General features: G+C 48.2%; 1 long non-coding RNA gene across 1 annotated transcript in view; it reads left to right on the forward strand.

The window, feature by feature from the left end:
• LOC134896075 (uncharacterized) overlaps positions 1 to 23,840 on the forward strand; it is a 215,556-nt gene that overhangs the window by 137,455 nt on the left and 54,261 nt on the right. The gene's annotated exons all lie outside the window — the stretch shown is intronic.

Here is a 23,840-nt window from a genome sequence, read left to right on the forward strand (position 1 = left end):
TAATTATTTTTTTTATTTCTTTATCAAAAGGTGCAGAAGCAAGGCTAATCTTTTACACTGCTAGAGGGCCAACAGAATTAGTTTGTAGCTCTTTTCTAAAGTGAAGTTAGTAGAAATAGGAAATGACTGAAAAAATGCAAAGTGAGAGACAAGAAACAAACAAAGATAGGCACTACTAGAACATAAGCACTACATAAATCTTGATAGCATGTTTAAAAAAAAATGAATTAGGTGTGATCAATGTACCTAGGGTGTGATTCAGACCTGATTGCTGGGCTGCTAAAATTGTTGTCCTGCGATCAGATAGTCGCCGCCCAAGGGGAGTGTATATTTGCCATGCATGTGTGCAATCGCATATGTACGCCGAGCTGCAAGAAACCCCTCAGTCAGCCGACAGATTCAAATCCGTTCACATCTCACTCACCACTGAATGATTTTTCCACTGTGTACAGTCTGTGCGCAGCCCAGTACTTACTCCTACAGTGCGATGAGATCAGGCTGATTGGGTCCATCACATTCCGCTCCTGAAAAAGCATGGGAACGCCTGCGTTTCCCGATTCTCCCTGAAAACGGACAGTTACCACCCACAAATGGTCTCTTCCTGTCAATTAGCATGCGAATGGCTGTGCGATTGTAAAATTCGCACCAGCCTGTCGCTGACTGGCGATGCCTGTTTGCCAACACGCATGCGCAGTGCATAAGCATGCGCAGTCTATTGCTGGTATGAATCAGCCTCCTAGTTTGTGGACTCCCAGGGTGTTGTACACCGTGTGGTTTTTTTTTGACAGGAAGGAGCAGAGAAAAGATTGTAAAGTCAATAATGACCACTGGCACAGTAAGGGTATCCAATTAGCAGAGAAAAAACATTGGGCGCGAAAAACTTCAGTTTTTCATGATTTTTCCCGATGTTTCACTCGTATTGTTTTACAGTCTATCCAATTTGGTCACCTGCAAAAAAATACATTCTCTACCGATAACACACAGGTTCAGTGAAACCTGTGTGTTTTCAGTAGAAATGGCCCCATTTTCTGATGAAAACGGGGCTGTTTCCATGAATTGGTTTCGCTTGGCTGAGGCAGGTGAAACAAAAACCCCGATAAGCCATGGCTGGTACCACCTTATTGGGTCTAATAGGATAGACCCCGGCGAGACATTTAGCCACGGTAATTAACCACGGATTGTGTATCCCCATAGATTCCAATTTTCCAGCAAATCATTTTGTTCAATTTCTACACTGCTGGAGCTGCCCTGGTCACCTGTAAGTGCTGATGATGTCAATGGGGTAACGTTTAGGAGCAACGTCCAAGTGCGGAAGCACATAAAAATGAGGAAATGAAGAGTGGAATGGAGGTGAAATAGTGACCGCAGTAGGATTATCATCTTCTAAGGGTTGAGCAAAATCCTAACGTTATATACAAATAGTAGAAATCGGTAAGAGGCAATTATACAAAAGATACAATATTAAAGCCGGGTGCATACTAGATGATACACTCCATGAGCGATATAATCAGTAGTACCCCTTGAACTCCCAGCTAACAATATTGTTCAGTGACGTCATCTTACGTCCATGCTCTACATCAGGGGTGGGGAACCTCCGGCCCGCGAAGCCGTTTGGTCCGGCCCACCAGCTTGTGTCAGTGAGACACGCTGCCGCCTGTCTCAGCTGTCAGAACAGTGAGGAGAGCGCGGCAGTCGGGTGGGAGCGGCGGTGTGTAGTACTTCAAACCAGCCGCCGGTCCGTGAGCCAATCAGAGCTCGCAGACCGGCAGCCAATCAGGAGCCGCGGCTGCCGGTCCGCGAGCTGATTGGCTCTCGAACCGGCGGCTGGTTTCAAGTCCTACATGCCGCCGCCCAACATAGCCGCGCTCTCCTCCGTGTCCCGCCGAAAGGAGCAGCAAGCAGCGGTAAGTAGCACGGTGGGAGGGGGGGCATTTGTATACCTGGCACTGTGGGGGGCATCTGTATACCTGGCACTGTGGGGAAACCTGTATACCTGGCACACTGTGGGGGGCATCTGTATACCTGGCACTGTGGGGGCATCTGTATACCTGGCACTGTGGGGGCATCTGTATACCTGGCACTGTGGGGGCATCTGTATACCTGGCACTGTGAGGGGCAATTGTATACCTGGCACTGTGGGGGCAATTGTGGATCTGGCACCGCACTATTGGGGGCATATGTGTATCACGTCCCATTTTAACTGGCCACACCCAATTTTTTGGCGCGTGCGCGCCTCCGGCGCGCACACACAGTACCTCTAAGGGGCAGACCTACTGGGGGGCAGGGTCATTTTTTAAGTTGAGAATTTTTGTATGGCCCCCGAAGGATTTTATAAATATCCAAATGGCCCTCGGTAGAAAAAAGGTTCCCCACTCCTGCTCTACATGCATCATCAACGACAGTCAAAATTTACATGTACAGAGGACCACTTTAACGACCGCTGAAGCACTCCATCATTAACGAGATTGTGCATACACACTGGGCGATAAAGGCTGAAAATTAATTTTATCATTTAAAATATTACGTAGTGTGTACTCAACTTTTTGAGGTGATGAATAAGATGAAAAAAAAGAAAATGGGGAAAAAACAAGATTTATGGTAAGAACTTACCGTTGTTAAATCTCTTTCTTCGAGGTATACTGGGCTCCACAGGGAATAACATTGGGGGTGTAGAGTAGGATCTTGATCCGAGGCACCAACAGGCTAAAGGCTTTGACTGTTCCCAGAATGCAAAGAGCTGCCTCCTCTATAACCCTGCCTCCGGGCACAGGAGCTCAGTTTTTGTTAATCAGTCCAATGCAGTAGCAGGCAAAAGAGACGACAACTGTTAGTAGCCACACACACCACATTCTCACGACAGGAGACGGTGTCAGCGGTTAATGCCTTATCAACCCAAAGAAGCTAAGTGCGTCAGGGTGGACGCCTTGTGGAGCTCAGTGTACCTCGCAGAAAGAGATTTAACAACGGTAAGTTCTTACCATAAATCTCATTTTCTGCTGTGGGGTACATTGGGCTCCACAGGGAATGACATTGGGGATGTCCTAAAGCAGTTCCTTATGGGAGGGGACGCACTGTAGCGGGCACAAGAACCCGGCGTCTAAAGGAAGCATCCTGGGAGGCGGAAGTATCGAAGGCATAGAACCTTATGAACATGTTCACTGAGGACCACGTAGCCGCCTTGCACAATTGTTCAACAGTCGCACCACAGCGGTCCGCCCAAGAAGGTCCAAAAGAACGAGTAGAATGGGCCTTAATGGTAGCAGGAGCTGGAAGACCAGCCTGTACATAAGCATGTGCAATCACCATTCTAATCCATCTGACCAGGGTCTGCTTGTGAGCAGGCCAGCCACATTTGTGAAAACCAAACAGTACAAAGAGAGAATCCGACTTCCGAAGGGAGTCTTCATATAGCTACGGAGAGCCCGTACCACATCCAAAGACCGCTCTTTGGAAGACAACTCGGGAGGCAAAGGCCGGAACCACAAATCTCCTGATTAAGGTGGAAAGAAGATACCACCTTAGGTAAATAGCCGGGACGTGTTCTAAGAACCGCCCGATCACGGTGAAAAATCAGAAATGGTGACCTACAAGACAAGGCACTCAAATCCAACACCCGTCTAGCAGAGGCAATAGCCAGCAGAAACACTACCTTAAGAGAAAACCACTTAAGGTCAGCAGACTCAAGAGGCTCAAACGGAGACCCTTGCAACGCCACCAGAACCACAGACAAGTCCCAAGGAGCCACTGGCGGGACATAAGTCCAGGCCCTGTTGTAGGAAGGCCAAAAGTTTGGCCGTACTAAACTTGTAAACGTCATGATTGTTAGATGCGCACCAAGTAAAGTACGCATTCCAGACCCTATGGTAAATCCGAGCAGAAGCCGGCTTATGGGCCTTCAACATGGTTTGAATGACCGCCTCAGAAAATCCTTTGGCCCTCAAGACGGAAGCTTCAAGAGCCACGCCGTCAAAGCCAACCTGGCTAAATCCTGATATACACAAGGGCCCTGAACGAGGAGATCTGGGCGCTGTGGAAGTAGAAGAGGATGCTCTATCGAGAGACCCTGAAGGTCTGAGAACCAATGCCGTCTGGGCCATACGGGAGCGTTCAGAATTAGGATTCCTCCCTCTTGCTTGAACTTCCTCATTGCTCTGGGCAGTAGTGACACCGGAGGGTACACGTATGGCAGCTGAAAGTTCCATGGAATTGCCAGTGCGTCCACGAACACTGCTTGAGGATCCCTTGTCCTTGCTCCGAAGACCGGGACCTTGTGATTGTGTCGAGACGCCATCAGGTCCACATCTGGAAGGCCCCACCTGTCCACGAGGAGTTGAAACACTTCTGGATGGAGGCTCCGCTCTCCGGCGTGTACGTCCTGATGACTGAGGAAATCCGCTTCCCAGTTTAGGACCCCGGGAATGAACACTGCTGATATGGCTGGCAGATGGCGTTCCACCCACTGAAGGATCCGTGATACTTCCCTCATAGCCATGCAGCTTTGAGTGCCGCCTTGATGATTTATGTATGCCACTGTGGTGGCATTGTCCGACTGTACTTGAACAGGTTTGTGTTGTATTAAATGCTGGGCCATGTTCAATGAGTTGAACACTGCCCGCAACTCCAGAATGTTTATCGGGAGGAGAGATTCCTCCTTGGTCCACCGACCCTGAAGTGAGTGTTGCTCCAACACCGCGCCCCAACCTCTCAGACTGGCATCCGTTGTCAGAAGAACCCAGTTGGAGACCCAGAAGGGAAGACCCCTGCTCAATCGTTGGTCCTGAAGCCACCAGCTCAGTGACAGACGGACCTCCGGAGACAAGGAGATCATTTGAGATCTGATCCGGTGAGGTAGGCCATCCCACTTGGCCAGAATCAACTTCTGTAGAGGCGGGAATGGAATTGAGCGTACTCCACCATGTCGAAAGCCGACACCTTGAGACCTAGCACTTGCATCGCCGAATGTATCGACACTTGCGGACAAGATAGGAAGTATCAAATCCTGTCCTGAAGCTTCAGGACTTTCTCCTGAGACAAGAACAACCGCTGGTTGTGAGTGTCCAACAACGCCCACAGGTGCACCATGCTCTGAGTAGGGACCAGGGAAGATTTCTTCCAGTTGATGAGCCCCCCGTGGGCTTGCAGAAACTGGATAGTCAGATCCAGATGGCGTAGGAGAATTTCTGGGGAATTTGCCAGGATCAACAAATTGTCCAGGTACGGTAGGATCCTGACCCCTTGATGGCAGAGTACAGCCGTCATCACTGCCATGACCTTGGTGAAGACTCGCAGAGCTATGGTCAAACCAAAAGGTAACACCTGAAACTGGCAATGGAGGTTGCCAACTGCAAACCTCAGGTATTGCTGATGCGACATTGCAACAGGAATATGCAGGTTAGCATCCTGTATGTCCAGGGAGACCATATAATCCCCAGGTTCCAAGGCCAGAACAATAGAGCAAAGAGTTTCCATACGAAACTTGGGAGACCCTCACAAATTTGTTCAAGGACTTGAGGATGGGCTGGGAGGATCCATTCGGTTTCGGGACTAGGAACAGCGGTGAATAGTATGCCTTGCCTCTCTGAGCCAGAGGCACCTGTACTACCACTCCTGTGTCCAGGAGGGACTGTATCACCGACTGAAGAGTTTTTGCCTTCACCTGATCCGAAGGAGTCTGTCAGGCAAAAATCGATGATGGGGACGATTTTTGAAGGATATGGCATAATCTTGAGTGACGACTTCCCGTACCCAGGCATCGGAAGTGGTATTCAACCATTCCTGGGTATACCCTAGAAGTCGGCCCCCCACCTTGGGATCCACCAGAGGAGGCAGCTGACGGGCAGCCCAGGCCCGTTTGGGTTTGGGCTTAGTAGCCTGTTTTGGGTACGCCTGACCCTTTGCTTTCCCTGAAGGACGAAAGGAGCGAAAGGAAGTACTCTTAGCCTTCGGTAACGAAGGAGCAGTACTAGGCAGACATGCTGTTTTAGCAAAAGCTAAAAAAGTCAGCCACTATCTTGTTGAGGTCTTCTCCGAAAAGAATGTCTCCCATAAAAGGGAGAACCTCCAGGGTTTTCTTAGAGTCCAGACCCACAGACCAGGACTGCAGCCAGAGAATCCAGCGAGCCAGTATGGACGTAGAAGCCTTGGCCGCCAGAATACCAGCATCAGAAGCCGCCACCTTAACATAATGAGAGGCTGTGACAATACATGATAGACATTGTCTAGCATTATCAGAAGCCTTGGAAGACATCTCAGCTTCCAACTCCAGAGCCCACGCTTCAATAGCCTCTGCAGCCCAAGTCGCTGCAATGGTGGGCCGATGCACAGCACCCGTTAAGAGTGTAAATCGCCTTTAAACAACCCTCCACACGCTTATTCGTCGGTTCTTTCAGAGACGTGACGGTAGTTACAGGCAGAGCAGAGAATACCACCAGCCGCGCCACTTGCGAATCCACTGGCGGGGGTGTCTCCCAATTTTTACTTGGCTCCGCCGCAAGGGGATAGCGAGCCAGCATCTTCCTCTGAAGCGTGAATTTCTTCAATGGATTTTCCCAGGATTCCTGACGTATGTCAACTAAGTGGTCAGAATGAGGTAAAACTTGTTTAACTACTTTCTGACGTTTAAACCTGTCCGGTTTCTTAGGGGCAGCATCCGGCTCTGGGTCATCAGTAATTTGAAGAATTAGCCTGATAGCCTCCAACAAGTCAGGAACATCCACCTGTGAAACAGATTCCCCATCAGAAGCATCAGGATCAGAATCTGTGGGGTCAGTATATACGCCATCCTCATCAGACGAGGTGTCTGGGACGTTGGTGGATTGTGAGGAAGTATTAGCCGCTTAGAGGACCCCTTGGCTTTAGGCGGGCGAGGGTTAGACTTCTGTTTAGTCAGTGATTGGTTCAATTGCTGTAACTGAGTGGACAGTTGATCTGCCCATGGCGGATTAACCGCAGGGACCATAAGCGGTTGTACCGGCACAGGAGGTCCCATAGGGGGCGCAAGTCTAGTTACTAGCGTACTCAATAACGTGGAAAAAGTTGCCCAAGGCGGGTCATTTTGAACCCCCGTTGCTACGGTCCCACTGGGGGGCAAGGAACCTCCAGAACCAGAACCCTCAGATGCTATATTCTCCTCAAATGTGTCTGCAGCGTCACCACCACGCAATGTGGGATCAGCCCCAGCTCCGTCGCCCCTTGTAGCCGACATATCTGAAAGCTCAATGCGAGGCAACCCAGTACAATAACAGCAGCACAATACCGGACAAGAACCCCCTGTGTAATGTATGTGCACAAACGGAGAATTCTAGAGGTACATGGGGGGTAATTCCAAGTTAATCGCAGTAGGAATTTAGTTAGCAATTGGGCAAAACCATGTGCACTGCAGGGGAGGCAGATTTAACATGTGCAGAGAGAGTTAGATTTGGGTGGGTTATTTTATTTCTGTGCAGGGTAAATACTGGCTGCTTTATTTTTACACTGCAAATTAGATTGCTGATTGAACACACCACACCCAAATCTAACTCTCTCTGCACATGTTAACTCTGCCTCCCCTGCAGTGCACATGGTTTTGCCCAGTTGCTAACTAAATTCCTGCTGCGATCAACTTGGAATTACCCCCATGGTGACAAATTCACAGAAAAAATTACACAAGTATATCTTGTGAAACACCTATATTCGAAAATAACTCTGACGCACGTAGCCCCCTCAGGTTATAGAAAATAGGGATAGCAATCTGAGTGAGCTACACGAAATGGAGGTAACACAGCAGCTATATGCACACACATAGAGTCACAATAAACAGTGCAGAAATTATGACATGCAATAAAACTGCACTGGACTAGCAATACATAGTAATACTAAGTATGGCTATACAGACAATAGATATAACAATGCACAGGAAATACTGGATGTATATCACAGGGTACTTGTACTATATAACCCTGACTAAATGCACTCTTTCTTAACTAACACTGTCAGCAGACATGTAGAATACTTAAGTGTCTTGTAAAATGCACAGCGCTGACATGCAGGCGGCTTTACAGAGGAGGATTTGCCCAAACAGTCCCAGGATCAGCTCAGCTTGTCCTAATGGCGCCCAAACGCTGACAGGGAATGCGGGAGAGAGATGCAGCTCCAGGGCGGGAACATTTACTCTAAATGGCGCCCTGGGGCTACAGGTCAAAGCCTTATCCCCCTGCTGGACTTGACCACCGGGTACTGTGGGCTGTATAATAAACGTTTTTTAATAAAATTGACCTGTGCCCTTGCCCTGGTGGTCTAGTGGGGTCCCTGTACTGCCTAAGTGTCCACGCCAGCGCGCGCGGCCCGCCTCCCACCAGCCGCATCGGATCGAGCTTTCTCGCGGGTCCCACCTGGGGGACCGTCTTACCTCCTCCCTGTGTGCGGCCACGCGATCCAGGAGGGCAGCGGTGGTGTGTGTGACTGACGAAGAGGAACCGGAGCCTCGGCTGTATGTACACGGCAACCAGGGCGCGGGAGTGTACAGCGCCGCTGGGGGAGATGATGGAGCTGCAGCAGGAGATGTCTGACTGACACCTAACACTTACAGTGCCTCTGCTGCGGCCCTTGAAGTCTTCATTTTTCACTTTAAAAAGCACTTCTCAGGGCTGGTGGAGCAGCCCCCCTGTTGTATGCCTGCACTGCATGGCACCAACTACAAAACTGAGCTCCTGTGCACGGGGGCGGGGTTATAGAGGAGGCGGCGCTATGCATTCTGGGAACAGTCAAAGCTTTTAGCCTGTTGGTGGCTCAGATCAAGATCCTACTCTACACCCCCAATGTCATTCCCTGTGGAGCCCAGTGTACCCCGCAACAGAAATATATTTAAAAAAATGTAGAAAGGGCAGAGAGAAGATAAAAGAAAATTAAAAAGGAGAAGACCAGGCTGGAAATACACATATGCAAATGTCACATGGTGACCATCTGGGGAGAGTCATTACTACATAGCTGAAGAATATAGGCATGCCTCAAATGCATCTTAGGCGCAAAGTAATGCAATAGGATGCACAAGCAGAAGCTGCTTGTGCGTCATATTGCATTACTTTGCACCTAAGATGCATTTTCGTTGCAAAAAAAAAAAAAAAAGACGCTCCGCGCTACAGAGTCCTGCCACGTCATGGTGTGACTTGAAGGGCTGTTTAGCGTGACTGCAGCAATGATGTAAGAATGTGTGTGTTAATCTGATTCTGTTCCTCCCCAGCCATAGACCTTACCACACCTCACTGTTCTGGACCTGATAAGTCCTGATTTGGTGAACTCTGTTAAGCTACAACATTGACTTTGGAAGGTACGGCAGAAAGTAGGCAAGTCATGTAGTTATTCTGTCATGTCTGAAACGATCTCCAGGACTCCTTTAAAGCAATGGTTATTCGACAACCCTATTTCCTGATTTCTCTGGACATTCTTTAATAGACTAAAGCTGGTCAAAACTATCAGCGTGTGATGATCCGATAAACATTTATTAATGGAATTAGAGGTTTGATGCAGATCAATAGACTGATCACCAGTCCGTGACCTATACTTACTTTTCTACTTATTACATTTTCCTTGTGCAAGGTATTGGACATATAAGGTTTTATATTGTAGAAATGCTACATGCTTCTCTGCTACCTTGTGCTTCATATACTACTGAGTAATAAATTATTAAGGTGCTGAAAGAATACGGACACAAATCCAGATTAAAAAAAAAGTAAACGTAATTACAGAAAAACCAATTAATTACTATCATAAAATTCGTAGAGTACCGCTAGGAAAGCAGCTTTGGTTTATTGGAGAGAGAAAAAGAACAAACAACACAATCATTACAACCTGTACTAAAATGTAAGAAAATGCTGGGATAATTCTACTACATGCGCACTGAGCCTATATGTGGACAATAGGGACGGTACACTGGTTTCTGCTCGCCCCTCCATAGAATGGGGGCAGAAATCAGCCTCTGACACATACACCAGCAGGAAGCCATTGCAGGGCCACCTGCTGGTAATTGAATGGAGCCCCTATGTATATGTGACAGTGCGTGACTGGACCTATAAGGAGGCAGGAATAGGTAGCAAAATACTGGAGCTGACAACACCATAAAAAAAAGCTATTTAAATATCTCTGAGGAAAGGAGACAAAGTAAGGGTTAATCAATTTGTATTACTAACTTGCAATTTGTTCTAAACCACACTGTATAATTTTTATTTCTGGAAAATTAAAGTGAAAGTGAGCCAGTCACTTAAGCCCAGTACCCACGGGCCGATGCAGGAGAGATGTGTGCTGAGTGAACCGCTCAGCACACATCTCTCCTGCCGCTCAGCACAGCGCGATCTGTGCTGAGCGTGCAGGGGGAGACGGGGGAACCGCTCACTTCACCCAGCGGGTGAAGTGAGCAACCCGCTAGAGTGGCCTGCATGCAGGCCATTCTAGCAGCAGCGATAGCGATGTGCGGGGCCGCGCATCGCTATCGCTGAGGAGGCTACACACGGAGCGATCATGCTGATATTCTAAGCAATCTAGTCAGATTGCTTAGAATATCGCTCCGTGAGTACCCCCCTTTACAGAGAGAGGAGGCAGAAGATGTGGGCTGCACTAATGCTTATGAGATAGCAACATATCACTTGATTAGCAACATTTAGCACTTGCATTTCCTGAAATCTGGTTTCATATGAAAGGATACTGTCTTGCCTGTGCCTAGGTGACAAGAGCAATTTAAAAAAAAAACAATTATTTCACTTCAGGTATCCAGTTGTAATCAAATCCCATCTTTCCATTACAGTCGAGTGAAATGAAACCAAATGACCACAAGATGTCACTCTATGTCAGGAAGAAACTACATGAACACAAGAAACATTTTTGTATGTCTTAGGAGGGAAAAAAACAAAACAAAAAACCCCACACACTATTATTTTGACACACAATGTATTACGTAGAATGGACAGAAAGAAAACCATTGCAAGAAATGTATCAGGTTATTCTGAAAACCTCAGCAGGAATCCTAAACTTGTCAGCTTTATTTATCTCTTGTAAAATCATAATTCAGTTTGAAAAATAAAGTTGACACCAGCAATAATATATGTAAAAAACTGAAAGCTCACAGCAGAAAGGATTTTAAAGAAATGGTCTGGTTTTCTTTCAGGCATGAAGCATGTCATATGCACCATAATTGTAGATAGGTCTATCACGCATACATACACACAAAAGGTTTATGCAGGAAACAAATGGGAGAGGATAGTAGTATGAGTGAGGTTGAAACAAAGCAGTTTTTTTATTGCTAATTCCTAAATATAATTAGCTTCCAATAGATTTAGTTTGACAGTCTCTTTATGCAATGCATTTATGAAGAACATATATAAATGACACCAAAACTGTATTGTGACAGTCTCCTTTCTCCATACAACTTAATGAAAATAGGTTACACGGTCTAGTACCCTTTAAGAACAGCAATACATATTTTCCAGGCTCCAATTGTAGAAACTCAGGCAATATGGTGACCAGCGACCGCTATGTAAGTCACAACTCACTGGTACTCTGATGCAGTATGGCTTGTGGTAGTATACAGCAGTGGTTTCCAAACTTTTTTGAGTTACGGCACCCTCTAGAGCAGTGATTTTCAACCTTTTTTTTACTCGCGGCACACCGAACAATATTTTAAAATTGCCAAGGCACACCATCAGTTCCCCACAGGAAAAAAAACAAAAAAATAAGAATTTACTTACCGATAATTCTATTTCTCGTAGTCCGTAGTGGATGCTGGGGACTCCGTAAGGACCATGGGGAATAGCGGCTCCGCAGGAGACTGGGCACAAAAGTAAAGCTTTAGAACTACCTGGTGTGCACTGGCTCCTCCCCCCATGACCCTCCTCCAAGCCTCAGTTAGGATACTGTGCCCGGACGAGCGTACACAATAAGGAAGGATTTTGAATCCCGGGTAAGACTCATACCAGCCACACCAATCACACCATATAACTTGTGATCTGAACCCAGTTAACAGCATGATAACAGAGGAGCCTCTAGAAAAGATGGCTCACTACAGCAATAACCTGATTTTTTTTGGTAACAATAACTATGTACCAGTATTGCAGACAATCCGCACTTGGGATGGGCGCCCAGCATCCACTACGGACTACGAGAAATAGAATTATCGGTAAGTAAATTCTTATTTTCTCTAACGTCCTAAGTGGATGCTGGGGACTCCGTAAGGACCATGGGGATTATACCAAAGCTCCCAAACGGGCGGGAGAGTGTGGATGACTCTGCAGCACCAAATGAGAGAACTCCAGGTCCTCCTCAGCCAGGGTATCAAATTTGTAGAATTTTACAAACGTATTTGCTCCTGACCAAGTAGCTGCTCGGCAAAGTTGTAAAGCCGAGACCCCTCGGGCAGCCGCCCAAGATGAGCCCACCTTCCTTGTGGAATGGGCTTTTACAGATTTTGGCTGTGGCAGGCCTGCCACAGAATGTGCAAGCTGAATTGTACTACAAATCCAACGAGCAATAGTCTGCTTAGAAGCAGGAGCACCCAGCTTGTTGGGTGCATACAGAATAAACAACGAGTCAGGTTTTCTGACTCCAGCCGTCCTGGAAACCTATATTTCCAGGGCTCTGACAACGTCTAGCAACTTGGAGTCCTCCAAGTCCCTAGTAGCCGCAGGCACCACAATAGGTTCATTCAGGTGAAACGCTGAAAACCACCTTAGGGAGAAACTGAGGACAAGTCCTCAATTCCGCCCTGTCCGAATGGAAAATCAGATGAGGGCTTTTACAGGATAAAGCCGCCAATTCTGACACGCACCTGGCCCAGGCCAGGGCCAACAGCATGACCACTTTCCATGTGAGATATTTTAACTCCACATATTTAAGTGGTTCAAACCAATATGACTTTTGGAACCCAAAAACTACATTTAGATCCCAAGGTGCCACTGGAGGCACAAAAGGAGGCTGTATATACAGTACCCCTTTCACAAACGTCTGAACTTCAGGGACTGAAGCTAGTTCTTTTTGGAAGAAAATTGACAGGGCCGAAATTTGAACCTTAATGGACCCCCATTTCAGGCCCATAGACACTCCTGTTTGCAGGAAATGTAGGAATCGACCTAGTTGAAAAATTCCTCCGTCGGGGCCTTACTGGCCTCGCACCACGCAACATATTTTCGCCAATGCGGTGATAATGTTTTGCGGTTATATCTTTCCTGGCTTTGATCAGGATAGGAATGACTTCATCCGGAATGCCTTTCTCCTTCAGGATCCGGCGTTCAACCGCCATGCCGTCAAACGCAGCCGCGGTAAGTCTTGGAACAGACAGGGTCCTTGCTGGAGCAAGTCCCTTCTTAGAGGTAGAGGCCACGGATCCTCCGTGAGCATCTCTTGAAGTTCCGGTTACCAAGTCCTTCTTGGCCAATCCGGAGCCACGAATATAGTGCTTACTCCTCTCCATCTTATAATTCTCAGTACCTTGGGTATGAGAGGCAGAGGAGGGAACACATACACTGACTGGTACACCCACTGTGTTACCAGAGCGTCCACAGCTATTGCCTGAGGGTCCCTTGACCTGGCGCAATACTTGTCGAGTTTTATAAACATGTGGAAGACTTCTGGGTGAAGTCCCCACTCTCCCGGGTGGAGGTCGTGTCTGCTGAGGAAGTCTGCTTCCCAGTTGTCCACTCCCGGAATGAATACTGCTGACAGTGCTATCACATGATTTTCCGCCCAGCGAAGAATCCTTGCAGCTTCTGCCATTGCCCCCCTGCTTCTTGTGTCACCCTGTCTGTTTACGTGGGTGACTGCCGTGATGTTGTCCGAATGGATCAACTCCGGGTGACCTTGAAGCAGAGGTCTTGCTGAGCTTAGAGCATTGTAAATGGCCCTTAGCTTCAGGATATTTATGTGAAGTGATGTCTCCAGGCTTGACCATAAGCTCTGGAAATTCCTTCCCTGTGTGACTGCTCCCCAGCCTCGCAGGCTGGCATCCGTGGTCACCAGGACCCAGTCCTGAATGTGCGGCCCTCTAGAAGATGAGCACTCTGCGACCACCACAGGAGAGACACCCTTGTGCTTGGTGACAGGGTTATCCGCTGATGCATCTGAAGATGCGACCCGGACCATTTGTCCAGCAGGTCCCACTGGAAAGTTCTCGCGTGGAATCTGCCGAATGGGATTGCTTCGTAGGAAGCCACCATTTTTCCCAGAACCATTTCATTGATGTACTGAGACTTGGCTCGGTTATAGGAGGTTCCCGACTAGCTCGGATAACTCCCTGACTTTCTCCTCCGGGAGAAACACCTTTTTCTGGACTGTGTCCAGGATCATCCCTAGGAACAGAAGACGAGTCGTCGGAATCAGCTGCGATTTTGGAATATTGAGAATCCAATCGTGCTGCCGCAACACTACCTGAGATAGTGCTACACCGACCTCCAACTGTTCCCTGGATCTTACCCTTATCAGGGAATCGTCCAAGTAAGGGATAACTAAAATTCCCTTCCTTCGAAGGAGTATCATCATTTCGGCCATTACCTTGGTAAAGACCCGGGGTGCCGTGGACCATCCATACGGCAGCGTCTGAAACGGATAGTGACAGTTCTGTACCATAAACCTGAGGTACCCTTGGTGAGAAGGGTAAATTGGAACATGAAGGTAAGCATCCTTGATGTCCCGAGACATCATGTAGTCCCCTTCTTCCAGGTTCGCAATCACTGCTCTGAGTGACTCAATCTTGAATTTGAACCTCCGTATGTAAGTGTTCAAGATTTTAGATTTAGAATCGGTCTCACCGAGCCGTCCGGCTTCGGTACCACAACAGTGTGGAATAATACCCCGTTCCCTGTTGCAGGAGGGGTACCTTGATTATCACCTGCTGGGAATACAGCTTGTGAATGGCTTTCAAAACGGCCTCCCTGTCAGAAGGAGACATCGGTAAAGCCGACTTTAGGAAACGGCGAGGGGGAGACGTCTCGAATTCCAATTTGTACCCCTGAGATATCACCTGAAGGATCCAGGGGTCTACTTGCGAGTGAGCCCACTGCGTGCTGAAATTCATTGAGACGGGCCCCCACCGTGCCTGATTCTGCTTGTAAAGCCCCAGCGTCATACTGAGGGCTTGGCAGAGGCGGGAGAGGGCTTCTGTTCCTGGGAACTGGCTGATTTCTGCAGCCTTTTTCCTCTCCCTCTGTCACGGGGCAGAAATGAGGAACCTTTTGCCCGCTTGCCCACGAAAAGACTGCGCCTGATAATACGGCGTCTTCTTATGTTGAGAGGCGACCTGGGGTACAAACGTGGATTTCCCAGCTGTTGCCGTGGCCACCAGGTCTGAAAGACCGACCCCAAATAACTCCTCCCCTTAATAAGGCAATACTTCCAAATGCCGTTTGGAATCCGCATCCCCTGACCACTGTCGTGTCCATAACCCTCTACTGGCAAAAATGGACAACGCACTTAGACTTGATGCCAGTCGGCAAATATTCCGCTGTGCATCACGCATATATAGAAATGCATCTTTTAAATGCTCTATAGGCAATAATATACTGTCCCTATCTAGGGTATCAATATTCAGTCAGGGAATCCGACCACGCCAACCCAGCACTGCACATCCAGGCTGAGGCGATTGCTGGTCGCAGTATAACACCAGTATGTGTGTAAATACATTTTAGGATACCCTCCTGCTTTCTATCAGCAGGATCCTTAAGGGCGGCCATCTCAGGAGAGGGTAGAGCCCTTGTTCTTACAAGCGTGTGAGCGCTTTATCCACCCTAGGGGGTGTTTCCCAACGCACCCTAACCTCTGGCGGGAAAGGATATAATGCCAATAACATTTTAGAAATTATCAGTTGTTATCGGGGGAAACCCACGCATCATCACACACCTCATTTAATTTCTCAGATTCAGGAAAACTACAGGTAGTTTTTCCTCACCGAACATAATACCCCTTTTTGGTGGTACTCGTATTATCAGAAATGTGTAAAACATTTTTCATTGCCTCAATCATGTAACGTGTGGCCCTACTGGAAGTCACATTTGTCTCTTCACCGTCGACACTGGAGTCAGTATCCGTGTCGGCGTCTATATCTGCCATCTGAGGTAACGGGCGCTTTAGAGCCCCTGACTGCCTATGAGACGTCTGGACAGGCACAAGCTGAGTAGCCGGCTGTCTCATGTCAACCACTGTCTTTTATACAGAGCTGACACTGTCACGTAATTCCTTCCAACAGTTCCTCCACTCAGGTGTCGACCCCCTAGGGGGTGACATCACTATTACAGGCAATCTGCTCCGTCTCCACATAATTTTTCTCCTCATACATGTCGACACAAACGTACCGACACACAGCACACACACAGGGAATGCTCTGATAGAGGACAGGACCCCACTAGCCCTTTGGGGAGACAGAGGGAGAGTTTGCCAGCACACACCAGAGCGCTATATATACAGGGATAACCTTATATAAGTGTTTTTCCCCTTATAGCTGCTGTATTTTTAATACTGCGCGTAATTAGTGCCCCCCTCTCTTTTTTAACCCTTTCTGTAGTGTAGTGACTGCAGGGGAGAGCCAGGGAGCTTCCCTCCAACGGAGCTGTGAGGGAAAATGGCGCCAGTGTGCTGAGGATATAGGCTCCGCCCCCTTCTCGGCGGCCTTATCTCCCGTTTTTCTGTGTATTCTGGCAGGGGTTAAATTCATCCATATAGCCCAGGAGCTATATGTGATGCATTTTTTTGCCATCCAAGGTGTTTTTATTGCGTCTCAGGGCGCCCCCCCCCCCAGCGCCCTGCACCCTCAGTGACCGGAGTGTGAAGTGTGCTGAGAGCAATGGCGCACAGCTGCGGTGCTGTGCGCTACCTTGTTGAAGACAGGACGTCTTCTGCCGCCGATTTTCCGGACCTCTTCTGTCTTCTGGCTCTGTAAGGGGGCCGGCGGCGCGGCTCTGGGACCTATCCATGGCTGGGCCTGTGATCGGTCCCTCTGGAGCTAATGTCCAGTAGCCTAAGAAGCCCAATCCACTCTGCACGCAGGTGAGTTCGCTTCTTCTCCCCTTAGTCCCTCGATGCAGTGAGCCTGTTGCCAGCAGGTCTCACTGAACATAAAAAACCTAAAACTAAACTTTTCACTAAGCAGCTCAGGAGAGCCACCTAGTGTGCACCCTTCTCGTTCGGGCACAAAAATCTAACTGGGGCTTGGAGGAGGGTCATGGGGGGAGGAGCCAGTGCACACCAGGTAGTTCTAAAGCTTTACTTTTGTGCCCAGTCTCCTGCGGAGCCGCTATTCCCCATGGTCCTTACGGAGTCCCCAGCATCCACTTAGGACGTTAGAGAAACACACATTGGCCCTCACAGTAAAAAAAAATCCACACATACATTGGCCTACACAGAAAAAACAATCACATTGCTCCCCACATAAATCCTATTGCTCCCCACATGAATTATTCACATTGTTCCCCCCCATAAATCCTTATTCTACCCACATAAATCCTATTGTTCCCCACAGGAGTAATAAAATAACAAATATTAGTCCCTACCGGTCAGCTGTCCTCCTTCCTGTCCCTCAGTGGTGGGGGTTGTTCATAGTGGAGTGCTGCGAATACTGAGCAGCGGGCGGTCGGGCAGGTGTGGATGTGGGTGGGCAAGGAAAATTGTGTATGCAGGCGTTAACTGGAAGATGTGTATGCAGGCGGGTGGGCAGGCTGGATGGTGAGACGCGGCAGCTGTGACCTATGATATCACACCGCCGCGTCTTCAAGGCATAGGTCATGGCCAGAGCACGACTGATCCTCTAAGAAGAGCTCGGGCCAACAGTTCATTCTGAAGGTGCAGGAAGCTGCTCTGGCTCCGCGGCACACCTTGCAACTGGTCGCGGCACACTAGTGTGCCACGGCACACTGGTTGAAAAAGCCTGCTCTAGAGTATCAGAAAAAAATTCACGGCACCCCTAGGCCAAGAGATTCTTACTCAGAAATTCAGGGGAAAAAAAATAAGAATTTACTTACCGATAATTCTATTTCTCGTAGTACGTAGTGGATGCTGGGGACTCCGTCAGGACCATGGGGAATAGCGGGCTCCGCAGGAGACAGGGCACATCTAAAAAGCTTTTTAGGTCACATGGTGTGTACTGGCTCCTCCCCCTATGACCCTCCTCCAAGCCTCAGTTAGGTACTGTGCCCAGACGAGCGTACACAATAAGGAAGGATCTTGAATCCCGGGTAAGACTCATACCAGCCACACCAATCACACCGTACAACTTGTGATCTGAACCCAGTTAACAGTATGATAACAAAACGAAGTAGCCTCTGAAAAAATGGCTCACAACAATAGTAATAACCCGATTTTTGTAACAATAACTATGTACAAGCATTGCAGACAATCCGCACTTGGGATGGGCGCCCAGCATCCACTACGGACTACGAGAAATAGAATTATCGGTAAGTAAATTCTTATTTTCTCTAACGTCCTAGTGGATGCTGGGGACTCCGTCAGGACCATGGGGATTATACCAAAGCTCCCAAACGGGCGGGAGAGTGCGGATGACTCTGCAGCACCGAATGAGAGAACGCCAGTTCCTCTTTAGCCAGAGTATCAAATTTGTAAAATTTTACAAACGTGTTCTCCCCTGACCACGTAGCTGCTCGGCAAAGTTATAATGCCGAGACTCCTCGGGCAGCCGCCCAGGATGAGGCCACCTTCCTTGTGGAATGGGCATCTACATATTTCGGCTGTGGCAGGCCTGCCACAGAATGTGCAAGCTGAATTGTACTACAAATCTAGCGTGCAATAGACTGCTTAGAAGCAGGAGCACCCAGCTTGTTGGGTGCATACAATATAAACAGCAAGTCAGACTTTCTGACTCCAGCCGTCCTAACTATATATATATATATATATATATATATATATATATATATATATATTTTTAGGGCCCTGACAACGTCTAGTAACTTGGAGTCCTCCAAGTCCCCAGTAGCCGCAGGCACCACAATAGGTTGTTTCAGGTGACAACGCTGACACCCCTTTAGGAAGAAACTGGAGACGAGTCCCAGTTCTGCCCTGTTCAAATGGAAAATTCTAATATGGGCTTTTGTAAAACAAAACCGCCCATTCTTTTTGACAATCGCCTGGCCGAGGCCAGGACTAACAACATGGTCACTTTCCATGTGAGATATTGGTCAACAGCATGGTCACTTTCCATGTGAGATATTTCAAATCCACAGATTTGAGCGGTTCAAACCAATATGATTTTAAGGAATCCCAACACTATGTTGAGATCTCACGGTGCCCCTAGAGGCACAAAAGAACTGTATATGGAATACACCCTTTACAATCTGGACTTCAGGAACTGAAGTCAATTTTTTCTGGAAGAAAATCTACAGGGCCGAAATTTAATCTTAATGAACCCCAATTTGAGACTCAAAACACTCCTGTTTTCAGGAAGTGCAGAATCGACCTAGTTGAATTTCCTTCGTGGAGCCTTCCTGGCCTTACCCACGCAACATATTTTCACCACATGTGGTGATGACGTTGTGCGGTCACCTCCTTCCTGGCTTTGACCAAGGTAGGTATGACCTCTTATGGAATGCCTTTTTCCCTTCAGAATCCGGTATTCAACCGCCATGCCGTCAAACGCAGCCGCGGTAATTCTTGGAAAAGACATGGTACTTGCTGAAGCAAGTCCCTTCTTAGCTCCCCAGGCCCTTAGTCCTCTGTGAGCATCTCTTGAAGCTCCGGGTACCAAGTCCCTCTTGGCCCATCCGGAGCCACTAGTATAGTTCATACTCCTCTATGTCTTATAATTCTCAATACCTTGGTTATGAGAAACAGAGGAGGGAACCCATACACTGACTGGTACACCCACGGTGTTACCAGAACATCCACAGCTATCGCCTGAAGGTCTCATGACCTGGCGGAATACCTGTCCCGTTTTTCGGGCGGGACGCTATCATGTCCACCTTTGGTCTTTGCCAACGGTCCACAATCATGCTGAAAAACTTCCCTATGAAGTTTCCACTCTCCCGGGTGGAGGTCATGCCTGCTGAGGAAGTCTGCTTCCCAGTCGTCCACTCCCGGAAAGAACACTGCTGACAGTGCTATCACATGATTTTCCGCCTAGCTAAAAATCCTTGCAGTTTTGTCACTGCCCTCCTGCTTCTTGTGCCGCCCTTTCTGTTTACGTGGGCGACTGCCGTGATGTTATCCCACTGGATCAATACCGGCTGACCTTGAAGCAGAGGTCTTGCTAAGTTTAGAGCCTTATAAATTTGCTCTAAGCTTATTTATGCAGAGAGAATTCTCCAGACTTAATCACACTTCCCTGGAAATTTTTTCCCTGTGTGACTGTTCTCCAGCCTCTCAGGCTGGCCTCCGTGGTCACCGGCATCCAATCCTGAATGCCAAATCTGCGGCCCTCTAGAAGATGAGCACTCTGTAATCACCACAGGAGAGACACCCTTGTCCTTGGATATAGGGTTATCCGCTGATGCATCTGAGGATGCGATCCGGACCATTTGTCCAGCAGATCCCACCGAAGAGTTCTTGCGGGAAATCTGCCGAATGGAATTGCTTCGTAATAAGCCACCATTTTTACCAGGACTCTTGTGCAATGATGCACTGACACTTTTCCTGGTTTTAGGAGGATCCCGATTAGCTCGGAGAACTCCCTGGCTTTCTCCACTGGGAGAAACACGTTTTTCTGGACTGTGTCCAGAATCATCCCTATGAACAGTAGACGTGTCATCGGAAAAAGCTGCGATTTTGGAATATTTAGAATCCACTCGTGCTGACGTAGAACTACTTAAGATAGTGCTACTCCGACCTCCAACTGTTCTCTGGACCTTGCCCTTATCAGGAAAGCGTCCATGTTTCCTTTTAAGAAAAATCATCATTCCGGCCATTACCTTGGTAAAGACCCGGGGCGCCGTGGACAACCCAAACGGCAGCGTCTGAACTGATAGTGACAGTTCTGTACCAGGAACCTGAAGTACCCTTGGTGAGAAGGGCAAATTTGGACCTGTAGGTAAGCGTCCCTGATATCCAGTGACACCATATCGTCCCCTTCTTCCTGGTTCGCTATCACTGCTCTGAGTGACTCCATCTTGATTTGAACGCTTGTATGTAAGTGTTCAAATATTTCAGATCTCACCGAGCCGGTTGGCTTCAGTACCACAATATAGTGTGGGATACTACCCCCTTCCATGTTGTAAGAGGGGTACTTTGATTATCACCTGCTGGGAATACAGCCTGTGAATTGTGTGAGGGGGAGATGTCTCGAATTTCCAATGTACACCTGGGATACTACATGTAGGATCCCGGAGTTCCCTTGCGAGTGAGCCCCCTGCGTACTGAAACTCTTGAGATGACCCCCTACCGCACCTGAGTCCGCTTGTACGGCCCCAGCGTTATGCTGCGGACTTGGCAGAAGCTGTGAGGGGCTTCTGTTCCTGGGAATGGGCTGCTTGCTGCAGTCTTCTTCCCTTTCCTCTACCCCTGGGCAGATGACTGGCCTTTGCCCGCCTGCCCCTATGGGGACGAAAGGACTGAGACTGAAAAGACTGTGTCCTTTTTTGCCGATATGTGATTCGGGGTAACAAAAAGTGGATTTTTCAGCTGTTGCCATGGCCACCAGGTCCGATGGACCGCCCCTTTATACGGCAATACTTCCACATGCCGTCTGGAATCTGCCTCACCTGACCACTGTCGTGTCTTCGTCTGGCAGATATGTAAATCACATTTACTCTTGATGCCAGAATGCAAATATCCCTCTGCGCATCACGCATATATAGAAATGCATCCTTAAAATGCTCTATAGTCAATAAAATCTTGTCCCTGTCAAGGGTATCAAAATTTTCAGTCAGGAAATCCGACCAAGCCCCCTCAGCGCTGCACATCCAGGCTGAGGCGATTGCTGGTCGTAGTATAACACCAGTATGTGTGTATATACTGTCATGATATTTTTCAGCTTCCTATCAGCTGGCTTCTTGAGGGCGGCCGTATCTAGAGACGGTAACGCCATGTTTTTATAAGCGTGTGAGCGCCTTATCCACCCTAAGGTGTGTTTCCCAACTCGCCCTTACTTCTGGCGGGAAAGGGTATACCGCCCATAACTTTCTATCGGAGGAACCCCACGTATCATCACACACTTCATTTAATTTATCTGATTCAGGCAAAACTACAAGTAGTTTATTCACACCCTACAAAATACCCTTATTTGTGGTACTTGTAGTATCAGAAATATGTAACAGCTCCTTCATTGCCCTTAACATGTAACTCGTGGCCCTAAAGGAAAATTACGTATGTTTCTTCACCGTCGACACTGGGGTCAGTGTCCATGTCTGTGTCTGTCGACCGACTGAGGTAAATGGGCGTTTTTACAAGCCCCTGACGGTGTCTGAGACGCCTGGACCGGTACTAATTTGTCCGCCGGCCATCTCATGTCGTCAACCGTCTTGCAGCGTGTTGACATTATCACGTAATTCCATAAGTAGACCATCCATTCCGGTGTCGACTCCCTAGAGAGTGACATCAACATTACAGGCAATTTGCTCCGCCTCCTCACCAACATTTTCCTCATACATGTCGACACACACGTACCGACATACAGCACACACACAGGGAATGCTCTGATAGAGGACAGGACCCACTAGCCCTTTGGGGAGACAGAGGGAGAGTTTGCCAGCACACACCAAAAGCGCTATAATGTATATAACAACCCTAGAAGGTGTTGTTTCTATATATGCGCTCTTAATATATCATTATATCACCAATTTATGCCCCCCTTCTCTTTTAACCCTGTTTCTGTAGTGCAGTGCAGGGGAGAGTGGGAGCCTTCCTCACCAGCGGAGCTGATCAGGAAAATGGCGCTGAGTGCTGAGGAGAATAAGCTCCGCCCCCTTTTCGGCGGGCTTTTCCTCCCGGTTTTTTAATAACTGGCCTGGGTTAAAATACATACATATAGCCTTAATGGCTATATGTGATGTATTTATTTGCCAAATAGGTATTTATATTGCTGCCCAGGGCGCCCCCAGCAGCGCCCTGCACCCTCCGTGACCGTGTCAGTGAGCCGTGTGACAACAATGGCGCACAGCTGCAGTGCTGTGCGCTACCTCTCTGAAGACTGTGAAGTCTTCTGCCGCCTGTTTCCGGACCTCCGTTCCGCCGTCTTTCTTCAGCGTCTGTAAGGGGGATCGGCGGCGCGGCTCCGGGACGAACCCCAGGCTGACCTGTGTTCCGACTCCCTCTGGAGCTCAGTGTCCAGTAGCCTAAGACTTCAATCCTCCTGCACGCAGGTGAGTTGCCAGTCTCTCCCCTAAGTCCCTCGTTGCAGTGATCCTGTCGCCAGCAGGAATCACTGATTAGAAACCTAAAAAAAAACTTTACTAAATAGCTCCTTAAGAGAGCCATCCAGTTTGCACCCTTCTCGGACGGGCACAAAAACCTAACAGAGGCTTGGAGGAGGGTCATAGGGGGAGGAGCCAGTACACACCATGTGACCTAAAAAGCTTTTTAGATGTGCCCTGTCTCCTGCGGAGCCCGCTATTCCCCATGGTCCTGACGGAGTCCCCAGCATCCACTAGGACGTTAGAGAAATATATGAAATTACATAAATTGTGTTTATTTGTCATCCTTAGGTTGTTATGTGGTGAGGGACAGGATCCACTTCTGTTTGTCCACATATTTTATGATTGGCAGCCACTAGCGATGGTTTTGTCTATTACATTGACCAGAAATAATTTGAAATGATCCTGGACCACCAACCCAGGGCACCCCTGAAATTTTCCAGAGGCACCCCAGGGGGCCTAGCACACAGTTTGAGAACCTCTGGTATACACAGTTATATGGAACAGTATTGCAGTGGTAACCGGTCTTCTCTCTGTGCA

This window comes from Pseudophryne corroboree, chromosome 1, assembly GCF_028390025.1.
Source record: "Pseudophryne corroboree isolate aPseCor3 chromosome 1, aPseCor3.hap2, whole genome shotgun sequence".
NCBI classification, from domain to species: domain Eukaryota; kingdom Metazoa; phylum Chordata; class Amphibia; order Anura; family Myobatrachidae; genus Pseudophryne; species Pseudophryne corroboree.